The sequence below is a fragment of the Cryptomeria japonica genome, chromosome 3, assembly GCF_030272615.1.
Source record: "Cryptomeria japonica chromosome 3, Sugi_1.0, whole genome shotgun sequence".
NCBI lineage: Eukaryota > Viridiplantae > Streptophyta > Pinopsida > Cupressales > Cupressaceae > Cryptomeria > Cryptomeria japonica.
This window is the reverse complement of record NC_081407.1, coordinates 346,285,889-346,307,692: the sequence shown is the minus strand read 5'-3', so window position 1 is coordinate 346,307,692 and position 21,804 is coordinate 346,285,889. Positions and strand designations below refer to the sequence as shown.

Here is a 21,804-nt window from a genome sequence, read left to right as displayed (position 1 = left end):
TTCATTTCATTGCCTTCCCTCCAATACAAGGAATGCAAATCCAATGGTTTTTTGAATTTGAACTCCTTATGTCATACTCTAATTCTTTTCTCGTCAATAATGGATGAGTTATAGTCATTTATAGATTTGTTTGCACTACATATTAAATATATCTTAAAGTTCTTAGGGGTGCTAGTTGCATAGTGTAATCCAAAACGAACAAAGGTGAGATCTTACCAAATCTAGAGGATCTTATGCATTTGGCATCAAGTTATGCTTACTTCCAATTCACCAGTTGTCGTAGATCTTGTTAATGGAAAATTAGGGAAAGTTATTGATATTGTTTCAAAATGTGATATGAAACTATAAGACCTTCCATTCTTTGTGTTATCAAATTTGAATATTATGTAGGTCCACCTTGGGATCTAGATGACCTACACCTTAGATCGACGAAGAGCGTGACAGCTAGAGTGTGCACCATTAATGAATTGTACACTCGGCTTTGCTGTTTTGCATCAGAGTTGAAGTGGCCTGTGTTATACATTGCATTTTTCCTCATTCACCGTTTCAGAGGAGATTGACGAGGCCGGTAGTGACAAGGAGAGCGAGCACTGCAGCAAATACAAAATGTGAGGTATATATCTGTATGTCACGTTTCGCTCTGTTTCATTGCCCGCTACTTTATTGCAAACCCTTTCTTTATAACACAACAGCTGTTAACCCTCCATTGCTTTTCTCAGTGTCGTTGGAGGAGTTTTGGGGCTTAAGTAGACGTCGCTTTCCATTTAATATTCAAATAGGCTCACTCTTTAGCATTTTAATTTAAAATTATAATGCATGTGCCAGAGATTTTTTGGGGGTCTTATCAGTGTTCGTTTTCTGTTTCAATTTTTGAGATTTTTTCCCCCAAAAAGCAAATCCTAAATTTGTGTATAATTTTTATTTCAAATTTAGGTTTTATTTTTTCCCAACATAGAAAGGGCTACAACTACAAACGTTTTGTTTTTGGGTGTTGTTAGTGTTATGGTGGTGCTGCTAAGTATATGAATTCTGAAAGAGAAGGGCTGGCACAGCGCACCTGAGAGGCAGGTAAGGATTTTTTATGAATCCTTGCTTAGACTATGAAGTTTGACAGTATCTAAACAAATTCATCTACTTTGCCATTCATTATTCACATCATGCATTTATCATAACTTATCTCTCAATATAATTTACGGCTTTTATCGATATACTTGACTTCAGAATAAGTTGAAAGTGCATTATATAGATATAATATATGATTTATAGATATAGATTTATGATTTATAATTGATATAATTATTTTTTTCCTCAAACAAAGACATACAATTCATTATGCAAGCAATATATCTGAAGTGCTCCATGAAATAAATCTGATTGACAACAAACAAGCTTATATACTTGTAATAAAACAGCCTCCAACATAGTAGTTGCAAGCTAGGTATTGCCAAAACCAGTGGCTTGCTAATCTTTTACTTCATCTAAACAAATGCCTTTTATTGAATTCTATCCCATATAAAAGACTTAGCAATTGCCATTAGGGAATGATAAAGCATTGCAACTGTGGAATATGATTTGATATGCTTTCTCAAATATTGAACTACCCCTAGAAAACTCCTTACCTCTATCACAATGAAAGTCTGTATGTATGTATGTCTGTATGTATGCATGTATGTCGGTTTGTCTGTCTGTATGTATGTCTGTCTGTATGTATGTATGTATATATGTATAAAAGGGAAAGGAAAGGGTCTTTTAGAGTCCATGATGCCAGCAATCTGTATATCAATATATGGGTCTATAGATGGGTTAGAGCAATATGTGACTACCACATACTCCTTGCAGAAGGTACCTAACTGCACTACAAACGAGACGTACATACCTTACCCCCTTGTGGGATTTGAACTTGTCACCTCACTTTCAAGAGCACAAGTTCTCCACCACTAGGCCAACTCACGCTGTACTGTAAGGTGTGGGGTGCGCCAGGCTTCTGCAATACAAAAGCGACGCTGAAATCTCATATCTAGTAGCAATCTACCGTCATATATGAGACTTCCCCCTCAAAATCTCAATTCAATATCTTGTGGTTCATTGAACCACATATCAGATATTAGACTGATAAGAACAGATACTACAATTGATCTTAGCCAAAAGGCCGAGAAAGGTATATATCATATATATCATACATGTATATATTGTATATATGTGTATTTTTGGCCTTATATATATATATATAGATCTGTGTGTGTGTGTGTGGGGCTATATATATATATATATATATATATATATATATATATATATATATATGTATGTATATGTGTATGTGTATGTATATATATGTATGTATACATACATCAAGTAGCCTCACCCACACACACACACACACACACACACAGATATATATATATATATATATATAACACTCATAAATATTTAGTTAGCTCGAAAATTGGTCACCTTATATGGGTTGAGGCCAAAAATTTGATGGTTTATTATTATAAAGAGCCATCCCAGGATGAGGAATTTCATCTGCTAACTAGAGAAAATGAAGAGACCCTTTCAGTGGGGAAAATTGTACAAGCAAGTGCCCGTAGAGTCCTAAATAATCATATAAAAGCTGCTTCCAAACAAAGGGCTATTTTGAGAGCTGGAAGGGTTTACAGTCGCAGAGAATTGTTGACCCCTCTTGAAGCTATGAAGCGACTTGTCTTTATAAATGCTGCTGGTTTTTTAAGGGTTAGAGGTGTAGATTTTAAACCTTAGGTATGTTAATCAGATTTAGATAATTAATTATGCCCTAGTTTGTAATCAGATTTACATTATTTTATTAGACCAACATAAATTAAATATGCCCTAGATTGTAATCAGATTTGCAGTATTTAATAAGTCAACATAAATCAGAAATAAAACAGTAGACAACAAGCATACACTGGGAAAACCTCTAATGAGAAAAAACCCAGCATGAAAGACCCACAGGTCAGATTATATATTCTCCTCTTAAAATGCACAATTACAATACTTAGCTCTTCTATCAGATCTGATCTATTTGTGTAGCAGATCTGCTCTTTTCATGTCCTTCAAGTTGCACAACACCACCTAGGTCATCTTGCACAAATTCGCATAAGTCTGGATGAATTCGCCTTCTTCCTTATTAATTCGCACTTGATGAGCAGAGCTGTTTTCTCATTCGCATATATGAAAAATGAATGAATGTGTGTTGACTTGCAAATTGTCACTTATTTATATACATCTTTTACTCCTTGAAATGCAAGTCGGCCTCCTTGGGTTTTTGGCGCCAAAAATTAAATGGTGTATTTTGCATAGCATGGTATTTGATTGTGCATAAGATAGGGTCACGTTACCCTAGGATAGGACCCGGTCCTAAAGGGGGTTCGGATGTTGCCTTAAGGCAATCCGAACCCATATAACCCTAGTTACAATCAACAAGAGGGACCGAGCAAGCAACTTCTGGGAATCATGTTATGGATCCATTGGATGATACTATAATTCATCCAGAGTCATATGAACTAGCCAAGAAAATGGCTGAGGATGTATACTGTGAAGATGCAGGACAAGATATAGATGATATGGATGAGGAAACACAAGAAATGGTAGTTGAACATGTCAAAAAATATCCCCATGTGTTAAAGGCCCTTGATATTGATGAATATGCTAGAAGTGTGGAACAACGGACATCCAATAAAAAGCGGGAAACTCTTGCTGACATAAAGATTGAATCCGGCAATATGAATATAAACAGCAGAAATTAATTTTCTACAATTCATGGGTTAAACTCTATTTTAGTTGCTCTTTATATCTCTATGCTATGGAAATGCCCTTAAGTTTTTTAAAAAAATAGTTTTTGTCTCTTTTTCTACAATTTTTTTTTTAAATCTGATTTTTTTTTCCGATTTTTTCAAAAAATCTTATACTTTTGGTTTGCTGATTTTTTCCCCAAACAATTTTTGCTACTATGGTTTATACTATAATCGATCTTAGCCAAAAGGCCGAGAAAGGTATATATCATATATATCATACATGTATATATGAATATAATGTATATATATACATATACATACATATATGCATAGTTGAACAACTCGCCAAAAACAAAAACTTGCCAAGACCCGAAAAAAAACTCAGCAAAAACTTGACAACTTAAAAATTTGCTTAAATTTAATTAGAAATGCATTTTTTTTTGCAAAATTCAGTGAGGAGATGCATCCAATGAGTCAATAAATGAGTACACAAAAGAAACAAACTGAGTCTATATATATTTGATTGATTTAAATGCAAATTGGGTACAAAATGGCATCCTCTTGTGGATTGTTGATGGCTAATAGACTGAAACAAATGAAATAGCAAATTGTTTTTGTAAAACTAAAAGGAAATACTACATCAAAACATTTTACATCTTCCTCTTCTTAGTTCTAGTGAAAACTAGGGGAGAGATAGAACTAGAGGGTCTAGTCCTAGGAGTCCGATATGGCTCCTCCACCTCGCCAAAATGAGGTTGAGGGTAGCACCCCTCGCGGGGGTCTGAGGGTGAGAGAGAGAGAGAGGTAGAGAGATAGGTCTAGATCTTGGGGGAGAGAGGAGAAAGTGAGATAGAGAGTGGTAGAGAGAGGGGATAGAGGAAGAGTGATAGGGAGATAGATAGGTCTAGAATTTGGGGTAGATAAAGTGAGTGAGATAGAGAGAGCGAGAGAACGCTAATAGGAGCCTACTGATTACTGAAATTTGTCTGTCTGAAAATTTAAAAGATCTTCTAAAACCTAGAATTTGCATTATAACTCCTATAGATTTGAAACCACTCTCAAACATTCTGCCAATATATACGTGAAATATAACTTAAAGTATAAGAAAGGAAAAAGATATGTTATTTCATGTATATCTTCTGATGAAGGGAATGAGACTAACTTGAAAATAAAAAAATTAGATAATTTTTTGACATGTTTGGGCCTTTTTTCTTATGCAGTCGAATTTTTGCCAAACTCGCTGTTTTTGTGAAAAACCCACCAAAAACTCTACGAGTTTTCCCAAAAACTATGCGAGTTAATGGCGTAAATACTCGTAGAGCAAAAAAACTAGCGAGTTCTTCAAAAACTTGCCAAGTACTCTGCGAGTATTCCATCTATGCATATATGTATATGTATACACACACACACATTTATGTATGTATATGTATAGATATATGTATCAATATGTATATATATGTGTATTTTTGGACATATATGTGTGTGTGTGTGTGTGTGTGTGTGTGTGTGTTTGTATGTCTATGTGTGTGTGTGTATGTATGTGTGTATATATATATATATATGTATGTATGTATGTATGTATGTGTATATATATATGTATGAATATGTATATATATGTGTATTTTTGGCCATATATATATATATATAAGTAGCCTTATATACATACATACATATATATAAAAAACACTCATAAATATATAGTTAGCTCAAAAATTGGTCGCCTTATATGGGTTGAGGCCAAAAATTTGATGGTTTATATCATAGTAGCAAAAAATCGTTTAGGGAAAAAATCGGCAAACCAAAGGTATAAGATTTTTTGAAAAATCGGGAAAAAATCGGATTTAAAAAAAACATAAAAAATTGCTGAAAAAGAGACAAACTATTTTTTTAAATTACTTCAGGGCATTTCCATAGCATAGAGATATAAGAGCAAATAAAATAGAGTTTAACCCGTGAATTGTAGAAAATAATTTTTTGTTGTTTATATTCATATTACTGATTACATAGGCAAATGATCAGTTAACTTTTTAAGAGGGCAGTCACCAAATACACCAAATAGTTGTCTAAGTCAGATCAAATATTAACTAAGTCTATGAAGTAACATAGATCAAAAGTTAACAGATAAATAGTAAAAGTGAAAGCCATTTTGAAGTGATCCAAGAATTTCATTGTGATTGAGGCAAGAGTTTTTTTGTAGGGTTAATTCAATATTTTAGAAAGCTTATCAAATCATATTCCACAATTGCAATGCTTTATATCATAGTAACAAAAACATTTGGGGAAAAATCGGCAAACCAAAAATATAAGATTTTTTGAAAAATTGCAATGCTTTATATCATAGTAACAAAAACATTTGGGGAAAAATCGGCAAACCAAAAATATAAGATTTTTTGAAAAAATGGGTAAGAAATTGGATTTTCAAAAATCGTAAAAATTTGTAGAAAAATAGACACAATACTTTTTTTTTAAAACTTAAGGGCATTTCCATAGCATAGAGATATAGAGAGTAAATAAAATAGAGTTTAACCCATGAATTATAGAAAACAGATTTTGTTGTTTATATTCATATTGCTGATTACATAGGCAAATATTCATTTAACTTTTTAAAAGGGCAGTCACCAAATACACCAAATAGTTATGTAAGTCTGAGATCAAAGATTAGCTCAGTCTATGAAGTAGCTAAGATCAAAATTTATCAGACTGAGATCCAACTGTTGTTAGGAATTTAGTAAAAGTGGAAGCCATTTTGAAGTGATCCAAGACTTTCATTGTGATTGAGGCAAGGAGTTTTCTAGGGGTATTAGCTAAGTCTATGAAGTAGCTGAGATCAAAATTTATCAGACAGAGATCCAACTATTGTTAGGAATTTAGTAAAATTGGAAGCCATTTTGAAGTGATCCAAGACTTTCATTGTGATTGAGACAAGGAGTTTAACCCATGAATTGTAGAAAATAGATTTTTGTTGTTTATATTCATATTGCTGATTACATAGGCAAATATTCATTTAACTTTTTAAAAGGGCAGTCACCAAATACACCAAATAGTTGTCTAAGTCCAAGATCAAAGATTAGCTAAGTCTATGAAGTAGCTGAGATCAAAATTTATTAGACAGAGATCCAACAATTGTTAGGAATTTAGTAAAAGTGGAAGCCATTTTGAAGTGATCCAAGACTTTCATTGTGATTGAGGCAAGGAGTTTTCTAGGGGTAGTTCAATATTTGAGAAAGCTTATCAAATCATATTCCATTTTTGCAATGCTTTATATTCCCTGATGGCAATTGGTAAGTCTTTTATATGGGGTAGAATTCAACAAAAGGCATTTGTTTAGCTGAAGTAAAAGTTTAGCAAGCCACTGGTTTTGGCAATACCTAGCTTGCAACTACTATTTTAGGTAGAGACAAATTTTAATGATTGTGTGTTGGAGGCTCTTTTATTACAACTATGTAAGCTTGTTTGCTGTCATTCAGATTTATTTCGTGGAGCACTTTAGATATATTGCTCACATAATGAATTGTATGTTTTTGTTTGAGCAAAAATTAACTATATCAATTATAAATTAAAAATCATATATCTATATCTACATATATTAAATATGTCTTTGACCGTTTAGTGTTGTGGTAGAAAAACTCCATTGGTGAGGTAGCCACCAAGGTTCAAATCCCTACTGGGTCATTGAGCTCGTGGGCTTTCTACCTTTGTTGGGTTGTTGAGCTCGTGGGTTTGAACAAGTGTGGGGAATGACGAATCCCTCGAAAATGGCCAAAATAACAAACTTTTTCGACATTGATTCCACATTGACTCTGATTTTGTCTCAGAACAACCCTTTTACTAATCAATTTAGTAATTTCACTCGTTTTTCTAGGGTTTTGCAAGTTTTAACAATGATTTTTTTTCACTTTTTTGTCATTTTTGGGGTTTTTAACATGATTTTAATGTGATTTAAATGCAAAAAATCTTTGAAAATTGGGTCGATGCTTGGTCAATGATTTTTTCATGAATCGGGATTTTTTCCGGGGAATAAATCGGCTAGCTCCAGGATTCAGGATTAATTGGGTATAATCGCATTTTTTTGCAGACTATTGCTTCATTGGTTTATATGACTGTTTTTCACTTTTAGACAGAATATGACAACTTAAAAATCTATTAGACTGGAAGAATTAACACGCTATATTTACGTATACAAAAACCTCTGTCAATAAAAACTAGAAACATTTAATTTGACATATTTGTGGCACTTAAATGCATGATATATGTATGCCATGATTTGCTCTGTTTCATTGTGCGCTGTTTTAACGCAAACCCTTTTTTTTTAACACAACAGCTGTTAACTCCCCATTGCTTTTATCAGTGTCGTTGGAGGAATTTTGCGTTTTCAGTAAACTTCGCTTTTCATGTTATATTCAAATAGGCTCACACTTTAGGATTTTAAAATTTAAATTATAATGCATGTGCTAGAGACCATTTTTTGGGCGGTCTTATCAGTGTTTATTTCTTTATCAAATTTGAGATTTTTTCCTTAAAAAACAAATGCTAAATTGGTGTATAATTTTTATTTTAAATATAGATTTTTTTCGCAAAATAGTAAGGGCCACAATTACAAACATTTTTTGGGTGTTGTTAGGTGTCATGGTGGTGCTGCTAAGAACAGGAACTCTGAAAGAGCAGGGCTGTATAAATGCATAAATATGGATAAATGAGTGTGTACGAATTTGTATATTATGACTGTATAAGTATGTCTATGAAGATATGTATATGTAATATGTAGACGTATGTAATTGTAACACAATGTGTATGTATATGTACAAGTGTATATGTATGTGCGTATGAATATGTGTGTATAATTCTAAGGGAATGCAATCTCGTATACATAAATCCAGACTACAATAATACACAACTAACCTAAATTAATTTTATTGGACAAATTTGAGACATGAGCTAGGAGGGAAAGTAGGGTGTAACCTACAAAATAGGAGGTCATTTTAATGCTTATATACTCATTTTCTTTGCAAAAATTATGTTGTCCAGGGGTACAGGAGGTCATTTTAATGATGCTTCTATACTCATTTTCTCCAATTGCACACTCCAGTTCGGCAAGCTGATTAATTAGGACGTGGGGTCAAAAGTGACCCAACAACTGAATTCACCGGGTGGAACCATCTCTTGGTTCTCCTCATTTTTCTAATATCTTTACCTTGTTCCTGTTCATCCTGGGGCAATGTCTCCCGAAGAATCAGTACATATGGCCAATACCAGGATTCATGATCTTAACCCATGTCATTCCCAAGTCTAGTTTTAGCTCATTGTGATCTTGTGATCAACGTTTCGACTTTGGAGTCATGAAAAAAGCTGGCAAGTTGACCCAACTCTTTAAGATCTTTGCCAAAATAAAGTTTTGGTCCGTCTTAATGGATTGTCAAAATACTACATATCGACTAGTGTTACTCTATTGTGCCAAGTATTGCCCATGACTCAATTTTGCACCAGCTCTCTTGATTTAATCTAGGTTAATTCTTAATTGTATACTTATTGTTTGCATTTATTAAGTAGCCTAGATATATGTAAATGAGATTATATTTTCTTACAGTTATATGTGTATATATGTATATGTATTTGTATACATATGTATATATATATATATATACATATATATATACATATACATATACATACATTATACATGTAATGGATGTAATGGATATGATATACATAAAACACTGATATATATAGGAGTTAGCTTGAAAATGGGTCACCTGTGTATATTTAGCTGATATGCTATATTTTGTAGCAGCTTTCATACAGAAATGTATCTCACACTGGGAAAAACAACTTTCAGCAGTTGAAACATTCCTTACCTCATGCCCGGAAACAAATTTTAACTCGCATCCAACATTTTCATTTAAGAGGCTGCAAAAATCTTGTCTTGAGCTAAAGAATCTAGTAGCTCTAAAAGCCCCATATGTTTAGATCTACTTTTGGTTTATTGTGAATAGATTGAAGCACCAGCTATAGAGAGATTGGTTTTGGACCTTTTGGTTCATCTCATTTCAAAAGGAATTCCACTTTGGTAGGGTTCTGCAAACTGTGCCCATTCTTTCTCATCGCCATTGTTGACAGCATGACACAAATTTTGCAGAATTTTGAGATAAGTCACTTGCCATGGTTTCAGTGAGTTTTTTTGGAAAATCTGTACACAGCCAGATCATTTTTGGTTGTGTTTTATTTTATTCTAAAACAATTCTGTTGTTATCTATTAAATGAAGGGGCATTGGTTCTGCGGTTTTATCTATCATATACATTATTATTTTAATACGTTGTGTTAGATCCCTATTTGTTTCTTCATGTAGAGATATATTGAACTATGAAATGAATTTTACATTTATTTGGTAGTTTTAAATTTTTGTTTATTTTGTTGCCCCCGTTCTTGAGGTTATTTTTCGTGACAAATTTTGCACAGAATTATTTAGTATTGGATGAATTAGCTGTAAATACAATGGCTGCCAGAGCTATCTTCACATACAGTGAATAGTAGTGGTCAGACCATCTTCATATGTAAACAGTAAACTTATTACATTCTTCACTTATTACTTTTAAAGACCAAGATGTGGAGGCATAGATGAGGCATGTGAACCCTTTGACAGAATGCATCAAAGAAATGTGGTCTCATGGCATGCCATGATTGCAGGATATGCACAAAATGTATGTGTTGAATATATATATCTATATATACGTGTATGTATACATATGTATACATACATATACATACACATATATATGTATGTATGTGTATGTATATATAGTATATACATATATATACATACATATACATATATAGTATATTTATATATTTCTTCACAGTTTTGTGCCATTATATTGGCTCTTGTACTTTAAAAACCAGAATGTGGAGGCATCAATGAGGCTTGTGAACTGTTTAACAGATTGCCTAAAGAATGTGGTTTCATGGCATGCCATGATTGCAGGATATGCATGAAATGTATGCATTGAAAATGTGCATATATGGGCATACATGCATGTGTGTCTCTATATGTGTGTGTGTGCATGCATGCTGTATGTATGTATATATGTGCATTCATGCATGCATACATACATAGATATAAACATATATGTGTATGTATGCACATATATATATAGCATGTGCGCGTTTATATTCAAGCAAATGCAATTGGCAGGTGTAAAGCTAAATTCCACAACCTTTGCCAGCATCTTCCCTGCCTGTGCCAAAATGGGAGCTTTGGAATAGGGTATGGACATCCATCAAAGCATAAAGGAATTTAGTCATATTTTTTTTTGGTTGCAATTGCCTTGGTAGACATGCTTGCAAAATGGAAGCATTGACAAGGCACCTTAACTGTTTGACAGAATGCTTGAAACAAATGTGGTCATGGCATGCCATTATTGCAGGATATGCACAAAATAGATTTGTTGAGGGTATATATATGTTTTAGTTGCAATTGCCTTGGTAGACATGTATGCAAAATGTGGAATCACAGACAAGGCATGTGAACTGTTTCACAGAATGCCTCAAAGAAATGTGGTCTCATGATAAGCCATAATTGCAGGGCATGCACAAAATGGATTTGTTGAAAATACACACATGCATGCACATTTGCGTGTGTATGTTTATATTTGAGCAAATGCAGTTGGCAGGTCTAAATATTTCACAACCTTTGCCTGCATCCTCCCTGCCTGTGCCAAAATGGCAGCTTTGGAACAGGGCATGAACATCCCTTAAAGCATTAATAATAGACGAATTTTGCCGGATGCAATTGGCCTGTTGGACATGCATGCAAAATGTGGAAGCATACCACAAGGCATGTGGACTTTTTGAGTGAATGTCTCAAAGAAATGTGGTCTCATAACATACCATGATTGTAAGATATGCACAAAAAGGCTCTAGGCATTTTCAAAGGCAAATTCTAGAACCTTTAGCAGCATTTTGCCTGCCTGTGCTGAAATGGGAGCTTTGGAACAGGTTATAGACATCCATCAAAGTACAAGGATAGAGGAATTTCGTGAGATGTTGTAGTTGCAACTGCCTGGTAGACAATAATGCAAAATGTGGAAGCATAGATAAGTCATGTGAATTATTTGAGGCACACACTTGCATGTGCACAGACACACATATCAAATTGAGTCCAAAATGTAGTGCATGTGCACAGACACACATATCAAATTGAGTCCAAAATGTAGATGAAAAAGTATTTAATTTTCATCCATATAATTACAGATACACATGAGCTTGGACATATATGTGCAACTAGCTGTAACATAAAATAAACCGCTTGGATAAAATATGAATATCTAGGCTAATGAAATAAATAAATGGAGCATCTAATAAACAACTAATCTAGATATATGAACTGTGACCTGATCAATTAAATATATAATATATATCCACATTTAATCTCTTGTACTTAATTGTTCCAATGCTGGCTTATATATATATATATATATATATATGAACTGTGACCTGATCAATTAAATACTAAAATTAAATATGTAATATATATCCACATTTAATCTCTGGTACTTAATTGTTCCAATGCTGGCTTTTATATATGTATATATTAAAGTGAGTTCAAAAAGAGAGGAAAAGTTGAATTTTATTAAATTGTAATGATGAACATTGCAAACTTGAATGTTTCCTCTCTGTTTTGAACTCAGTTTAATTTGTGCGTGCCTGTATCTATGTGTGTACGTAAGGGAAAATAAGCCAGTTACATAAATACCTCTCCTAGTTGAATAAGTGAAGTATTTATTAAATAAATAAATGTCCTAAATAAGTGAGCTAGGAATTTATTGTTCACAATGCTGGATTTTAAGGGCTTGTTTAGATGAATTTCTTAGAACCTTTAAACTGGGGTTCACCTACATATGAAAATATTAGAGTATCTCAGAATTGTATTCATGTATTTGAAAGGCAATTTTGAATGGATAACTGTCACTAAGGGATAAATCACGAAAGGTATATAAGTGCATACATGTAAATCGTAATGATAAATTTCCATTTTATGGCACTTTGTCCACATGTTCTTAATGCATTGTTGCAGCACTTGATTTGACCTATTTGGTGTGTGAACTGACTGAGCATCCATTTGTCATTTGGTACTTCCGACCATCGTAACCTTCACAAAAATATTATTATAGGCACTATAAGTTTATCTTTTCAAATTTTAACAACATATGCATGAATATATTTTTTATAAAGTTTTCTCTTTACCCAAGGCATGTGAATAGCTGAAACACACTTTTTAACCACATCACATCATGGAGTGCACTCATATCGATCATCTTATTAGTCCCTGAGATACTAAATAAAACTATATCCTTCTAATAGTAATGCGACCCACAGTGCACCTGTAATCACCATTGCAATATGCTTTGACATAGCACAAGCTTCTGCCCTGTATGACATAATTGATAATTGTATATGGATTTAATTTCTGCGATGTAGGCATTTGAATGTCTAAAGTGAACGTATACTTGCGTATGTGCAAAAAGGAGATAAAATGTCCACTTATGTCATGTAGCTGTTGTATTTTAGATCATCCATATAAATAACTTCACGTGCACTGGCTATCAGTGAATTTTTTTGCAGTTTAGGTTATGTTGCACTTGTACAAATATGTTATGCAACATGTTATACAAATCTATTGTACAATATGTTTGTCTCCACCCAGTGTTTTAATGATTTCTAAATGTGATTAATTTTTGCTGTAGCTGATATTGTGTGGATTTTATTTAAAGTTCCTTCTTGTTTCCTATTGCATCATGCTACATGGTATGAAGTAGGCATAGCTCTGCTAACTTACTGAGATTTATGTTCTGCGATCACTCTTAAACATTCTCAATTCTGTCGAAATGTCCATACAAAATAAATGTCTGTTGTTCTATGTGTGCTTTTTCTTCTGAAGATATAGTTTCTCTGCAAGAAGTGACTGCTACATTTGAATTCTGCATTGAATGGTTTTTGTGGAAGGAAGCTTTTGTTTGGATACTGTCAAAGGGAGTCTAACACCTTTATCATATTTTGCAGGTTACTTTACTTCATGAAGAAACACTGTCTAGGTGATATAATGGATTGCGCACATTTTTGATTGAGTCTGACTTCGTGGTATTTTACTGGTTCTTTTACCTTCTGAAGAATATTGTCCCAGGTGCTATTATTTTTTAAAGGAAATTGGTCCAGCTGTTGCTCTGAACCATTGGATTGAATTCCCCTGCTTTTCATGATGCTTGCAGCTGCATTCTCCATTTTACTAGAACTTTTGATGAAATGCAAGGCCTGATCTTTGTGTTACTTCATTTTAGATTTAAGCTCTCTATGACCGGTTTGGGGTATGTGTGTACTATCTTTTTACCCGAGCACTGGATTAGATGGATTGATATGCCATCCAAGTTAACTGGATGGATGTTATGATCTTATAAACCTGATAGGTTTGTAATAAAAAGAAATTTCCAAAAGCCTCGCAGATTCTGAAGTATTACATGGTATGAGTTTTTCTCTTTTTGGCATTTGCAACATGGCATGTGTATCAATTCTGCATCTTCTGCATATAATTCTAAAGCACGATCTTTATAAGTGGCTTTGAAGAAAGTTTTGGAGGACACCCAATAATGCGTGTTAGGTTAATTTTGCTTGCTTTTGTATAACTTTAATATTTCATTTTTTGTTTTAACCGTAATCTTGCATTCTGAGAGTCAATTTGTTTTAGTAATCTTTTGAAATTCAAATTAGGTATATTTCTCCATTCAATTTCTTTTAACTTTTTGTTTTCTCCCGTCATCAGCTTGAATTTAGAGAAGAAAATCTAACAAGAACCGTCTGTACAAATGCCTAAGTTACAGTTGATGATATTCTTAAGGCCTTATTTTAAGGCTATGGACTTCGTCATTATTCAAACAAATTCTAAGTATTCTTCTCTTATTATTTATGCCATGCAACTATCAAATTTGAAATTATTAATCAAACAAATTCTAAGTATTCTTCTCTTATTATTTATGCCATGCAACTATCAAATTTGAAATTATTAAAGTAATGGTGAATAAAATGAAAACGAAACCACGTGGAAATAGGAATACGAATACCAATACAGGGTTTAGATGTTTGAATTCTTGTATCTGTGTATGCATACAAAGCATGCAATTCCATAAATTATAATTAAACCCACTTGTTTTGTTAAAGGTTATCATCTGGACATTATGGGTACAAATTTTTTCCAGGCGAACCCCCTGATGATCAAATTACTTAGTTTTATAGTTCTGTACTCACCACTTGCTCTATCTCACATACACAGAGAAGTTCATATAATGCAACCAAATACTTCTATATGTATATTTAATCCTGCTTTATGGTTCTATAACCTACCAGATTTATAACGCTTTCATCATTTTCAGGCAACAATATTGAGGCCTGGGTAGCACATTTTACAAGTAGTCGTGATTTTCTGAGTCATGATAGTGCTCTTAAACAACTACATTTAATTGTTTCACTTATGATAGTAACTACCTTTGGCAAATGCCTGGTATTTATTTTAGGACCGAGTTTCTTGTTCAGGTTTAATATTTGATGTCCATTGTTTATCGTTAAATTAAAAATTAAGAATTTGGTGAATGGAAAGCATGCCATCATTAAAGATATTCTGGAAATAGAGTGGTGTAGAAAAGAATGGCATCATCGAAGATTTTGTGTGTCAAAATCATACAATGATGGGTGAACACAAAATCATACAATGATGGGTGATTTCCAAGTATGTAATCAAGTGTAAACAAATTTGATGTAGTTTAAGGTGGTTGAATGTTTTTTTATATTGAACAAAGCAAAAGAGAATACAATAATAAAAATTAAATAAGAGTCGAAGAATTGACTGCAGAGAAGAGAAAGAGAATGATTACAATGGTTGAAACCACCAGCCCATATACAAATAAAAACTAAGTCTACTGAACCAAACATGACAACTAAATACATGAGACACATAATGAATGGTAGGATACAATGTGGTCCGAGTGCTTTATGCCCAGGGGTATGATATTGTGATTTTTGAGGTTATTGAATAGCTGACTTGAGATGCATGGAACTCAGGTCTGGTTGGTAGGGGCTCAATGTGTATCTTCTGTAACGAGTCAATTTGTTACCTTAACACTTTTCACCACTTTTCAATGTTGAAAGTGTTAAGGTCTATTGAATGTTAGGATACGATACAGATAGGGGTAGAATTCTATATGGCTAGGACCAGGCTATTATACGAGAATAATTAGTCGATAGTTATTTTTTTTATATTTAATATAATTTTGATAATTTTATCATGCCTTGTAACAAAGTATGTCTTTTTCCTAATTTGTATAGATATTGTGACATAATAATAATATGATTTTTAATATATTTAGAATGATTTTAATCATCATGTGTCTCTATATAGTTCAACATTTATGTTCAAAAATATATTTATTTATTAGTAGTTAAATAATACAAGAATGAGCTTCAGAAAGCATACCTCAGGGGAAATAACTTCTTCTTGGGACACTTGCTTGAGGAGCCATGGTTCACAATAAATGTGATATGATGCAAAGAAAAACTACAATAGAGGATCAAGTTACACAAATAAAGGACAAAAACCCGAGCAAAGTGACTGCTTATCTCTTTCCAATAACTTTTTTTCAACTCTCTCAAATTATAACTTATTTGACTTTATTATATTTATTTCATACTCATGGATCTTAAGCTATAGTTAGATGGTTCTGGAGGATTCATTGTAAGAGATGGACATCATGGTTATCTTTGTTATGCGTTATATTTTATGATGATTATAGGGAATGGAAGTGGGTTGTTTTCTTGAAATGGGAAATGGAGTAGTTTGATCTTCTTTGTTTGAATTACATTCATGTAGATACATTGTGCATATTTTATGTTTGATCTCTTGAGGTTTAACAAGTTTGGATGTTGTTATGGATTTTCTCTTATGGTTCTAAAAGAGATTATACTTGACACAGTTTGCATTTAGAGGTGTATGTAGAAGGACATAATATGCAAGTTCTCTCTTTGGTCTTGGTTTTCTTTCTCGTTGTTTGGGTTCACATAATTTTGTTTTTTAAGATCTTAGGTGGAGCTATGGTGATCACTATTTTATGGTCATGTTGTCACTTGTGCTTTATTGTCTTTTGGTGATGACATGGAGGTTTATTTATCTCTTTTTTTTGTTGGATGTGGAGAACTTGGGAGATTTGTGGAGACTTGTTGGAATAGATCTTTTTTACGCAGTTCTGTTTGCACGATGTGCATATCATTGTGGATGGTCCTTGGTTACATTTTCTATGTGTTGTGATTGGTAGAGTCAATATGCCTTTGATCTTTTTAGATACGACATTGCCCATATAGTGGGAGTTTCTAGATGTGTTTGGTCTTCATCAACTAGTTTGCACATTAAGTTTGTGTTTGCAGTTTATGGGTTGGTTATGTCGGTTACGTGAGTTCACTAACGTTGGATACCTTTGAGGTATGTGTGATAGGCTAGCACTTCTTCTTGGTGTTATTTTTAATCTCGTGGGTTTATCAATTGGATGGGAGCAATCAATTTGGTTGTTTTTCTAGTTGATGTTCTATCTTAGTTTGGTTGTTGTTCTAGTTGACATTTTATCTTATTTTCTGGAGGACTACGTTGTAGTTGTGTTCTAGTTATGGGCTTTGAAGTTGATGTTATTTTTTCTTTTGTATAGCTCACGAGCATAGTGGAGTGGTAGTAGTATCTTGTAGCCTTTGTTATCAATGGGATATTATACTTGTCTTCTTTGGACCGGTGTCTTGATGGAGCATGAGAGCATGTTTGACATTTGAGTGGTTTCATGGATGGCTGTGATGATGTGGTTTCGTCATTTTACTCTTAAGAAGTTGATGTTGTAGACTCTTGACAAATATTCGACAAGTGGGAGAATGTTGGGATTAAGGTGTCTCAACCTTAAATTTGTAACATGTCGAATTATTTAATTACTTGTTACCTAATTGATTTATCTTAAGTTATTAATTTCCTAAGTTGTCATTCATTTTGTGGGACCTATTGGTGTGGTGGAATCCTATATGGTAGTCGATGAGATGGCATATTCCCTTCTTTTAAGAAGTTGGCACCCATTTGAAAGATGCTATATTTTGGGAAGATATTTTCATTTTGAATTGGAAATTGCCCTATGTTGACTAATGTCTTATTTTTTTAATTTCTATTATGTATTGGAATTGTATTTTAGCAATTTTCATTTGTGGTGGAGTTCACTTTCGACAGGCGGGGTGAGGTAAGGAAGGCACCTATTCTAAGTCATAGTAATTTATATGTTGTACTTACATTTTATTTGGCAAGATGACCATTATCGATGAGATAGGTGTTGTTGCCTTGGAAGTTGCTATGAGCACCGTGTTATGAAATTAGCAAGATGTTGTTTATGACACAACTTACACATTGTACCTTCATGTTGTGATGACAACATCTCATTCTTTGGCTGGGGATAATGGTTTTCTTTTTAACTCCCTCTGAGCCGAAGCTTTTTCACTCAATTTCCAGAGAAACTTTTTACACTAGAACTTGGTGCAACTGTATCTTCTTCCAAATTTTTTTCGTCTCTTTTAACTTATTTAACATCGACCTTTTACACAGATTCATTTCTTTTCATTGGATTGTCTTTCTTTATATTCTTGTTTCTGCAAAACTTTGCAAGATGCTCAAACTTATTGCAATTGTGCTCTATCATTTCTTTGTCCTGAATTTCTTTTACTCAGTCTAGATCTGCACAAGTTAGCCTTACGATCAAAACCATTGCACACATAACAGTGACCATTGAAGGGACTAGTTTGTCCATAACTGTTCATATTCTAACTTTTGCATTGACTACCTTTGTGACCAAATTTATTGCAAGCAAAACATTGTTCTGAGAATGATCTTTGATTTATCCCGCTTCTACATTCTATGGCTTTATGTCCTAATCTATTGCATGAGAAAAAAATAGCCATTAAAAGAAAATTATCTTTGGCTATTTGGCTGCTTGATTAAAGATTTTTCATTTTTATTTTTTTTAATATTGAACAATGCTTTTGAGATTTGAACTTAAGACCTCCCATGTAGGAGGCTTGCAGCTAACCACTGCAGTGTGGGGTCATCCTCAAAGATTTTTCTTTTTGATTCTAGATCTGCTTCCCTTTAGCAGGCGGAACAGGTTCAGTCTTCTTAGCTGAGCTAACTTTTAAATGGTGAATGCTCTTATCATTTAGGGTCTTCTATATAGCTAGCATCTCATCAATTTTTGTTGAACTAATTATGGATTTGTCTTCCTAATTCTTTGTTTTCTTCAAATCAATTTTTAGGGATACGACTTGTTCCAGTTTCTTGCATTTCTTTGTTTTTCCTTCAATTATGCCATTTAGACAATCCTTGATCTTTTTCTCCTCTCCAATCTGGATCTTCAGATTCACAATTATGTCATTTGTTTGTTTCAATTCTTCGCTCACCACCATATGCCTTTCTTTAAATTTCTTGATCTATTCCCTCACCTTCCTGATGCATTCATTTGATTTTGTTAAGTTTTTTTTAGATCTTTGTTCTCATTTTTTGTATTTTCAAGATCTTCAAGAGAAGCCTTAAGTTCACCATCTTTGTCAAGTTGACATTCTCCTAGGAATTCTTTCATAATGGTTTTCAGTTCCATATGGTCAACCTCCAAGATCTCCTTCAAGCTATTAGGCTCATTCAAAGGACAAGGCTCTGATACACATCCAAAATACTGAGAGGTGCAGGGGTGGTGGTGGTGGTGAATTAGCATTCCCTTGAATTTATTAAAACTCTTAAATGACCATCCACATAACATGTTTACGTGCAATAAATAAAATAGAAAAACACATAAAACTTGACACCAGTATTTTTACGTGAAAAACCACAGAGAGGGTTAACTCTCAATATCTTATAATCAGTTACAAAATATTACAAAAGTGCTCATTCCACAATTCACTATCAGAGGGCTCATTGCCCAAATAAAACTCACTGTCGGAGGACTTACTACCCAAAATTACATACAAAAATGAATTGTTAAGATTGCATCTCAAACATGCAGAAGTATAATTCCAACTGAGTTTAGTACACAAATTCTGCACACTTCATCAACTTTGTTGTCGTATATCATTGCATACACCTATTATTTCTTCTTTTCTCTATATATAAATTCCAAAACGTCAAACATATATATATATCCATATTTGATTTAAATTAGCTTCATATCCTTCATATTGTTAGAGTTTGCACGTTATATGATTTATTTTCATAAGTCGGCAAAAAACATGATGTAAGAGTGTGTCCATTGGAATTTGTATGTTATGACTCATCTTTAATCTTGTACCAAAAATGCAAAACAATACATGATCACTTATTAAGATGTGGATTCACTAAGGTAATTGTCTTGTTTTAGAGAAACAAGGGAATTGTCGTATAGGGCTTCCAGACCAATATCTTTTTGTTCGCTTCATGCTAACATGAGAAAAAATGAATATAGGTCTTTAGACATCCTCAAACTTACTGACAAATCTACATGCCAAAATAGTTAACTACAGAGGAGTGCGAAGCAAAATAGGCTTGTACAAATGCAGTCTAGCTTACCGAACTTACTCAAAACTACCGAAGGAGCATAAAGCTCATGTTGCCCACAAACATCAATGACAATAATCTAACATCTTATCTCTCCCTCCTCTCTATAGATCCCCCCCTTCCCTTCTTCCTCTCCCACCCTATTCTTCCTTACCCCTCTCTCTCTCTCTCTCTCACACACACACACACACACACACACACCTTCTCCCTCCCTCCTTTTCTTCTTCTCCATCTCTATCTTCCTATTCTTCCTCTCCCCCTCTCTCTCTTTGTCATGTCCCCTACTTGATCATTATATATAGCCTAAATAAAATAATTATTAATATTATTTAATGTATTAATTATGAACAAATAATTATTTAAAATTTATTTATTTATTAAATATTATTATTAATATTTATTACTAATAACATTCTTGTAATATTCAAAATAAAAAAATAAATTAATATTATATTATAAACATAATTTATATATTATAAATTATAAATTATGATCCAATAAATAAAGGAAGAACAACATTGGTAAAGCACATTACTATTAATTAAAGCCCTCATCTCATGAGGAGCACGATGGGATTTATGTTAAGTGAGAAGCAACGATTAATAATTAAAAGACATGTAATGAAGTGTTCATCCAAAGGATACGACTCTTAGGGATTTGAAGATATAAATAAAGGTTGAATGGAGGTGGAAGGGACAGACGGGATTAGCTATTAAAGAAAATTGATAGCAGACTGGAAAAAAGAAGAGAGGAATAACAAGGAACGTTGCCTCAGTCCACCTATATACACAGCTGCACTCCAATCATTACAGATAAGAGTGAAAGTAATTCAGGTTCCAAAATATAACGCCCAGGTGAGTTACGCTAAACTCTAAGCAAATGAATAGTAGTTTGATATTGAATCAAACATAAGAAATTATATATATATATATAATAGCATATATTAATGTGTCATACTAAAAATCAACATATAATCGAATGCATAGGGATGTACTTAATACACATGTTTAATATATGCAACTTGATAATATTCTTATGCAGAATTCAATACTAATATTAATATAGACTGCAATACATATGACAATCGTCCTTAATTTCATATACTATGGTAGATTATTATACCCCGTCCTTGATCATCATATTTTTCCCAATCAAGAAATATAACCTAAATATAGCAATTAAAATATTATTAATTGTTTATTTATTAACTTAATATTTTATTTTATTCATTATATACAAGTGAAATAAATATAACAATTACTAGTAATTAATTAATTAATTAATTTTTATTAACTGATGATATTCATTTAATGTTTTAATGAAATACATTAATAATATTAAAAAAAATAATGGGTCACTTATCTCCAAAGGGGCCCACGTAATCCTAAAGAAAAATCAGCCCCTTTGAATAGTGTTGACTC

The 21,804-nt window shown here is 33.1% G+C and overlaps 1 long non-coding RNA gene and 1 other non-coding gene across 2 annotated transcripts; one reads left to right on the top strand and one right to left on the bottom strand.

Annotated features, from left to right (window-relative positions):
- Positions 1-226: 226 nt before the first annotated feature.
- LOC131034811 (uncharacterized) lies at positions 227-14,234 on the top strand. Its single transcript, XR_009103848.2, has 3 exons — positions 227-613; positions 999-1,068; positions 13,807-14,234. It is a non-coding gene; the product is annotated as an uncharacterized LOC131034811 (long non-coding RNA).
- LOC131034838 (U2 spliceosomal RNA) lies at positions 1,967-2,162 on the bottom strand. The gene has a single exon (XR_009103856.1). It is a non-coding gene; the product is annotated as a U2 spliceosomal RNA (small nuclear RNA).
- Positions 14,235-21,804: the final 7,570 nt, after the last annotated feature.